This window comes from Apium graveolens, chromosome 1 (genome assembly GCF_009905375.1).
Source record: "Apium graveolens cultivar Ventura chromosome 1, ASM990537v1, whole genome shotgun sequence".
In the NCBI taxonomy this organism is placed as follows: domain Eukaryota; kingdom Viridiplantae; phylum Streptophyta; class Magnoliopsida; order Apiales; family Apiaceae; genus Apium; species Apium graveolens.
In genome coordinates this window covers 165,241,560-165,247,851 of record NC_133647.1, presented here as the reverse complement: position 1 = coordinate 165,247,851, position 6,292 = coordinate 165,241,560, and the positions used below count along the sequence as shown (strand labels likewise).

At 34.0% G+C, this 6,292-nt stretch overlaps 1 long non-coding RNA gene across 1 annotated transcript; it reads left to right on the top strand.

Moving 5' to 3' along the window:
* The first annotated feature begins 5,449 nt into the window (after positions 1 to 5,449).
* LOC141669717 (uncharacterized) lies at positions 5,450 to 6,037 on the top strand. Its single transcript, XR_012553987.1, has 3 exons — positions 5,450 to 5,533; positions 5,624 to 5,757; positions 5,988 to 6,037. It is a non-coding gene; the product is annotated as an uncharacterized LOC141669717 (long non-coding RNA).
* Positions 6,038 to 6,292: the final 255 nt, after the last annotated feature.

Here is a 6,292-nt window from a genome sequence, read left to right as displayed (position 1 = left end):
TTTGTGTGTATTAAGATTTGAAATAATCTTTTTCATAGATTTTTGAATTCTTTTACCTATTAGTACTAGACGTTACACGAATATTAATAGCATCAACAGATAATCACATTGATGAGGATATAACGTGTATATTATAAATGTTCACTTGGATTGTTAAGTTGGTATAATAAGAGCCGTTTATTAAAAGTAGATTTAATATCAGCCGTAAGATTTAAAAAAGTTGATCATCTAAGACAACGGGTTTTTTCAAAAAAACTGTTGTCACAATTTATTTCAGACAAGACTTTTTCATAAAAAACCTTTGGGTGTTGCCTCGTACTAGATTTTTTTCATACCTGATGAAAAAGATAAATTTTTTTAATGATTTTTTAGAGGATCCAACCGTACGGATGTTAAGAAATACTCATTTTAGTCACATGAAAAAAGTATTAAAAAATTTCAAATTCATCTCGAATGTCAGGATTAGAAAAATCTGGTAAAAGTACCCCTCCCGACAACGAGACTCGTTCCCGATTTACAGGATTAATTTTTTAAAATGATTTTTTGACGATCCAACCGTACGGATGTTAAGATATATCGATTTTAGTCATAAGAACAAATTATTAAAAAATTTGAAATTCATTTTGCATGCCAGGATTAGAAAAATCCGGTAAAAGTACCCCTCCCGACACCGAGACTCGTTCCCGATTTACAGGATTAATTTTTTAAAATGATTTTTCGACGATCCAACCGTACGGATATTAAGATATATCGATTTTAGTCATAAGAAAAAATTTATTAAAAAATTTGAAATTCATTTTGCATGCCAGGATTACAAAAATTTGGTAAAAGTACCCCTCCCGACAAGGAGACTCATTCCCGATTTACAGGATTAATTTTTTAAAATGATTTTTCGACGATCCAACCATACGGATGTTAAGATATATCGATTTTAGTCATAAGAAAAAATTATTAAAAAATTTGAAATTCATTTTGCATGCCAGGATTAGAAAAATCTGGTAAAAGTACCCTCCCGACAACGAGACTCGTTCCCGATTTACAGGATTAATTTTTTAAAATGATTTTTCGACGATCCAACCGTACGGATGTTAAGATATATCGATTTTAGTCATAAGAACAAATTATTAAAAAATTTGAAATTCATTTTGCATGCCAGGATTAGAAAAATCTGGTAAAAGTACCCCTCCCGACACCGAGACTCGTTCCCGATTTACAGGATTAATTTTTTCAAATAATTTTTCGACGATCCAACCGTACGGATGTTAAGATATATCGATTTTAGTCATAAGAACAAATTATTAAAAAATTGAAATTCATTTTGCATTCCAGGATTAGAAAAATCTGGTAAAAGTACTCCTCCCGACAACGAGACTCGTTCCCGATTTACAGGATTAATTTTTTAAAATGATTTTTCGACGATCCAACCATACGGATGTTAAGATATATCGATTTAAGTCATAAGAAAAAATTATAAAAAAAATTGAAATTCATTTTGCATGCCAGGATTAGAAAAATCTGGTAAAAGTACCCCTCCCGACAACGAGACTCGTTCCTGATTTACAGGATTAATTTTTTAAAATGATTTTTCGACGATCCAACCGTACGGATGTTAAGATATATCGATTTTAGTCATAAAAAAAATTATTAAAAAATTTGAAATTCATTTTGCATGCCAGGATTAGAAGAATCTGGTAAAAGTACCCCTCCCGACAACGAGACTCGTTCCCGATTTACAGGATTAATTTTTTAAAATGATTTTTCGACGATCCAACCGTACGGATGTTAAGATATATCGATTTTAGTCATAAGAAAAAATTATTAAAAAATTTGAAATTCATCTTGCATGTCAGGATTAGAAAAATCTGGTAAAAGTACTCCTCCCGACAGCGAGACTCGTTCCCGATTTTCAAGATTAATTTTTAAAATGTTTTTTTTGACGATCCAACCGTACAGATATTAGCTTTTGTCATATTAAAATATTATAAACATTCAAATTTATTTTATTTTATTTTATAAAAATAATTTCTTAAATCTATTTATAAAAACTTTATAAGTATACAATATTTATATATCGAGTTTTCTTGTTATAATTGGTTTCCCTCCTTCAACTTTTCATTTCCCCCTTCTTTTCTTTTCATTACCCGTTTCCCCCTTCAACTTTTCATTTCCTTCTCTGTAAACATAAAACACCAAAGTACACAAATCTAAATCTCTCTATCTCTCCCTCCTAACCCTCTCAATCCACCTCTATTTCAAACACTAATTACACTCTGAATGACGAATTAACTTCATAGCCGTCTGCTGTTTGTGCTTCCATTTCCGATCCGAAGGATCTCAGCTGCTTGAATTGAGTTGGTATTCCAAAGAAGATTGTGGTCCTATTGAGTTTTGATTTAGGTTGTGGTCTCTCCCCTTCCCTCTCTCCCTCTCTTTCTCCGCCTCTACTCTCCTTGTTATGAAAAATCTATACATACATAAATATTTGCTTTTTTTTGAGCCTCCTTTGATTGATTTGTATGTTTCTTTAATAGAGTATGGTTCCGTTTAGGGTTTCAATTCGACTTCAATTTGGGGTTTTAGTTTATGTTCAAAACTAAGGCTTTAGGGCTTATTTGTGGATTCAATGGAAGGTGCTTGTCTTTAATTTTGAGGTATCTCTCTCTCTCTGTCTCTCTGTCTAACTCTCTCTCTCGTTTTAGTTCTTATTTTGTGCTGATTTTAGTTCTTATTTTGTGCGTACAAGTAAGTGAACCATTTGCATAACATAGAACTTCTCATCCTGAACTGAACCATTTGCAGTGAATAATGCACATTTGAATCGTATTAAGTGTTGTCTCAAAGCTATATTTCGTAATTAATATATCTTTTCGAAGTGTAGTTTGTTTAGCAGGCAATGACTTGTTCACTCTCAGTTTCTTTACTTTCTTGAAAACTAAGAATATTCACTTTTTGCAGTTTCAGGATTTTATCTCATATTTAAAGCAGAGGGAATGTGCTGGAGTTATTAAAATTCCAGCAACAACGCCCATGTGGGCGAGGCTCCTTTTCATTCTCCCGTACTCGCCCGAACTAGTGTCCATGCTCTCTATTAGTCCAAGTTCACCTGATTGCCTGGTTGCTCTAGTTTTGGCAAAAGAAACAAACTTTGAATGGGTATGACTTCTGATCATCTAGAAATTTAGTGGCTTCTTGTTTAGCAATTATTTTGCCATTAGATCAGCAATGCGGCAGCTTTGGAATGGTGGTAGATGTGTACATTAGAATGTTATCATGAGTGTGGAGAATATACAAGTCCAGTGCTTTAGGAGCTCCATGTAATTTGTACTTCCGGCTCCTAGATAGGATCTTTTTTGTTTAGTTTAGTTGACCGAGAGAAGCAATAGTTTTGTGTACTAGCCGTAATGGTATTTGTGTAGATTTAGGGAACTTTATACCAGAGTGTGACCGTGATTGTCCCATCCACAACTTATAATCCTTGCTGCCGACATGCCTTTGTACAAATACAAATAACAAAGATTCTTTATGGACCCTCATGATCTGATCAGGTGTTTATTTTATGTAGCATATCGTCTTTATCCTTAATCGGACATACATGAACTGTATTTTTCTTCCAATGCAAACAATTTTTTTTGCTTCACCTGTCAGCAATGCATCAAACTTTTAAATTGCAGTGTGGTTGTGTAAAATCATTCATACTTCTTCTTTTGTTAACATACATTCTCTGCGGTGTGTGTGTGTGTCTGTGTTCTTTTCATACATAGATGGGAGAATTGAAACATTTTTTTCATGAGAATTGAAACACATGATAAAGCATCACTATATAAAATGATGCAGCAATGTATAATGAAGGCAACAAATGCTCTGCATAATTCTGCCACTACCGCGGAAACTTCACCTCATATAGACTGTTGGGGCCATGAACACCACCTAGAACTCGGAAACTTCGACTTTCTCTACAGATTGTCGGGATAGATGATTTGAAAAAGAAGGTTGACAAAAGAGGAAAAGATGAAGCTGTTACAAGCAGGACCTCCCAATCTTCACCAAGAGAAACTGCGAGGAAAGGTGGTATCTTTAGAAAGCAGGACATTGACAGTCTCTTCATGGAAGTGAGCCAGGTGACACTATGGGCATTTATTTATTTTCTATTATGTCTTGGTTTGATTTCACTTTATATTAATAGATCCAGTTCTTTGTTTTTCTTATAATGCAGGAAGGAAAAGAATATTAACTTAAGAGTGGTTGTCGATTTATTTTGAAGATTGTTTTCTCCAGATTGGGAAATTGCCTATCACATGTTGTAATGATATTGCAAGGACAACATAGCTCTTGCGGAAGACGTGAAGAGAACCTGAAAAGGCCAAGTGAGCTCTGAGTAGCCAACATCAAATCCTTGTAGACTCTATATTTTTTTTAATTTTTAGTAGAAATCTTAGACTCATGAAGGCAGTGATATTAATATGCTTTTAGCTTTTGTATAACTATGTTGTTGTGATTTTCGATCATGGATTAACTTTAGAACTTTTGTTTAGATTTGCAAAGTTAATTTCATTTGATTACTTGTTATATTTTGTGTAAGACAACGCTTTTAAGAACCAAGTTCATTAAAATATCATGTCTTTAATACTAAAACAATGCTTTCGAACACAAAACTTTGGTGCAAAATTAACTCTCACAACACTAGTAAACCATTGTCTATATAATATTAAAATATTGTATCAAAGGTATTCATGCAATACGTTTGGACAAATAAACAGTTGTATGTATCTGATCATTCCATACATTAAAATCCAAAACTGTTGTGTGTAGAAATTTATTACAAGAGTTCTACGAGCTCAATTTCATTTTTGTTGTCTATCTGAATACACAACAACGTTTATACAACAATAAGTGTTGTAGGATTTGTTTTAATGTTATACCTTACACAACGGTTTTCTGAGTTTGTGAGAACCCTTGAGTAATGTCGCTTGTTACGATGAAAACAAGCAAAAAACGTTGTCTTTTCTGGATGTAATACAACGGGCTTAATCCATAATCATTGTCTGTATAATCTCAGACAATGTTTTTTAGCCGTTGTCTGATCCAACTAACAGACGGCGGCTCAATAGTCAACGGAAAAATAGGGTATCAGACAACGGACATAAACCGTTATTGAAGCTTGTTTTCCTTGTAGTGATGTGTCATTCATATTTTCTTGAATTGATGAATGTCTTATTGTGCCATATCTCTTATACATCTATATGCCCTTGGATCTGATATATGATCCTTCTCTTTACTTACTATTACTAAAAGTTTTTTGGGATTGATTGCATGGTTGGTGTCCAAATTAAGGGGGCAAAAGCTTCATGCTGATGACCGTTTTGAGGCTATGCCTAAAGGTGGGTATGATGCCTTGTGATTCTTCTATCACTCTTTTTGTGCTAAACTTACCATACTGCAATGCCAATGTAGGTTCTGATCATTATGGCACCAAAGGAAAATTACCACCAGAGATGATGGAACCAAGAGTCCAAAAGAATGTGAAGCTGGGAAAGTAAATGTTTATCCTTTTCACGGCCCTTATTCTTTTTATATTTATTATGTTTCAGAGGTCTGACAAAATTTTTTTTTAAATTGTTATCAGAAAAGCAATTGACCCCTACGATTTAGCAGAAAAAAATGCTTGCTTACCATCGGAACTTAGATGTCTCATTTGCACGAAGTATATGAAGGAGGCTGTGATAATACCTTGCTGCCACCAAAGCTTTTGTGAAAGATGTGAGTTTCTGTATATATCTTTCTTTTTTCTACGAGTTTGAACCCTCCATACGGGACTTCTTGTGTGTTTCTTATTGGCAGAGGCATGGGCTCCTCACACGATGGCCAAATCGCAAACTTATTAGACCTTTATCGTTCTGTATTTATTGACTTATTAATATAATATATAGTAAACCATTACTAGGAACTATAATTTATTGCTTCTGGTTTTTGTTTCCGGTATTGTGCAGGTATTCGTGAAGTTCTCACTCAGAAGTCGAATTGCCCTAAATGTTCCTCGGACAAATTTAAGGCTGAGGATGTACTACCAAATTTGTCATTGAGGGAAGCAATTGTGCATTTGCTTGAAGCTCAAATCCATTTCTCTATTCCAGAATCTGTGTTGTGGAGATATGTCCCAGGTAGAAAACATTTACTAACTCCGTTACGCTGGCAGTGAGAGATAGTGGTGATTAATATTTTTCTGAAACAAGTAGATAAACTTTTAAAATCAATAAATGCAGATGAAGAATCTGTCATCCAGGGTAACAATATC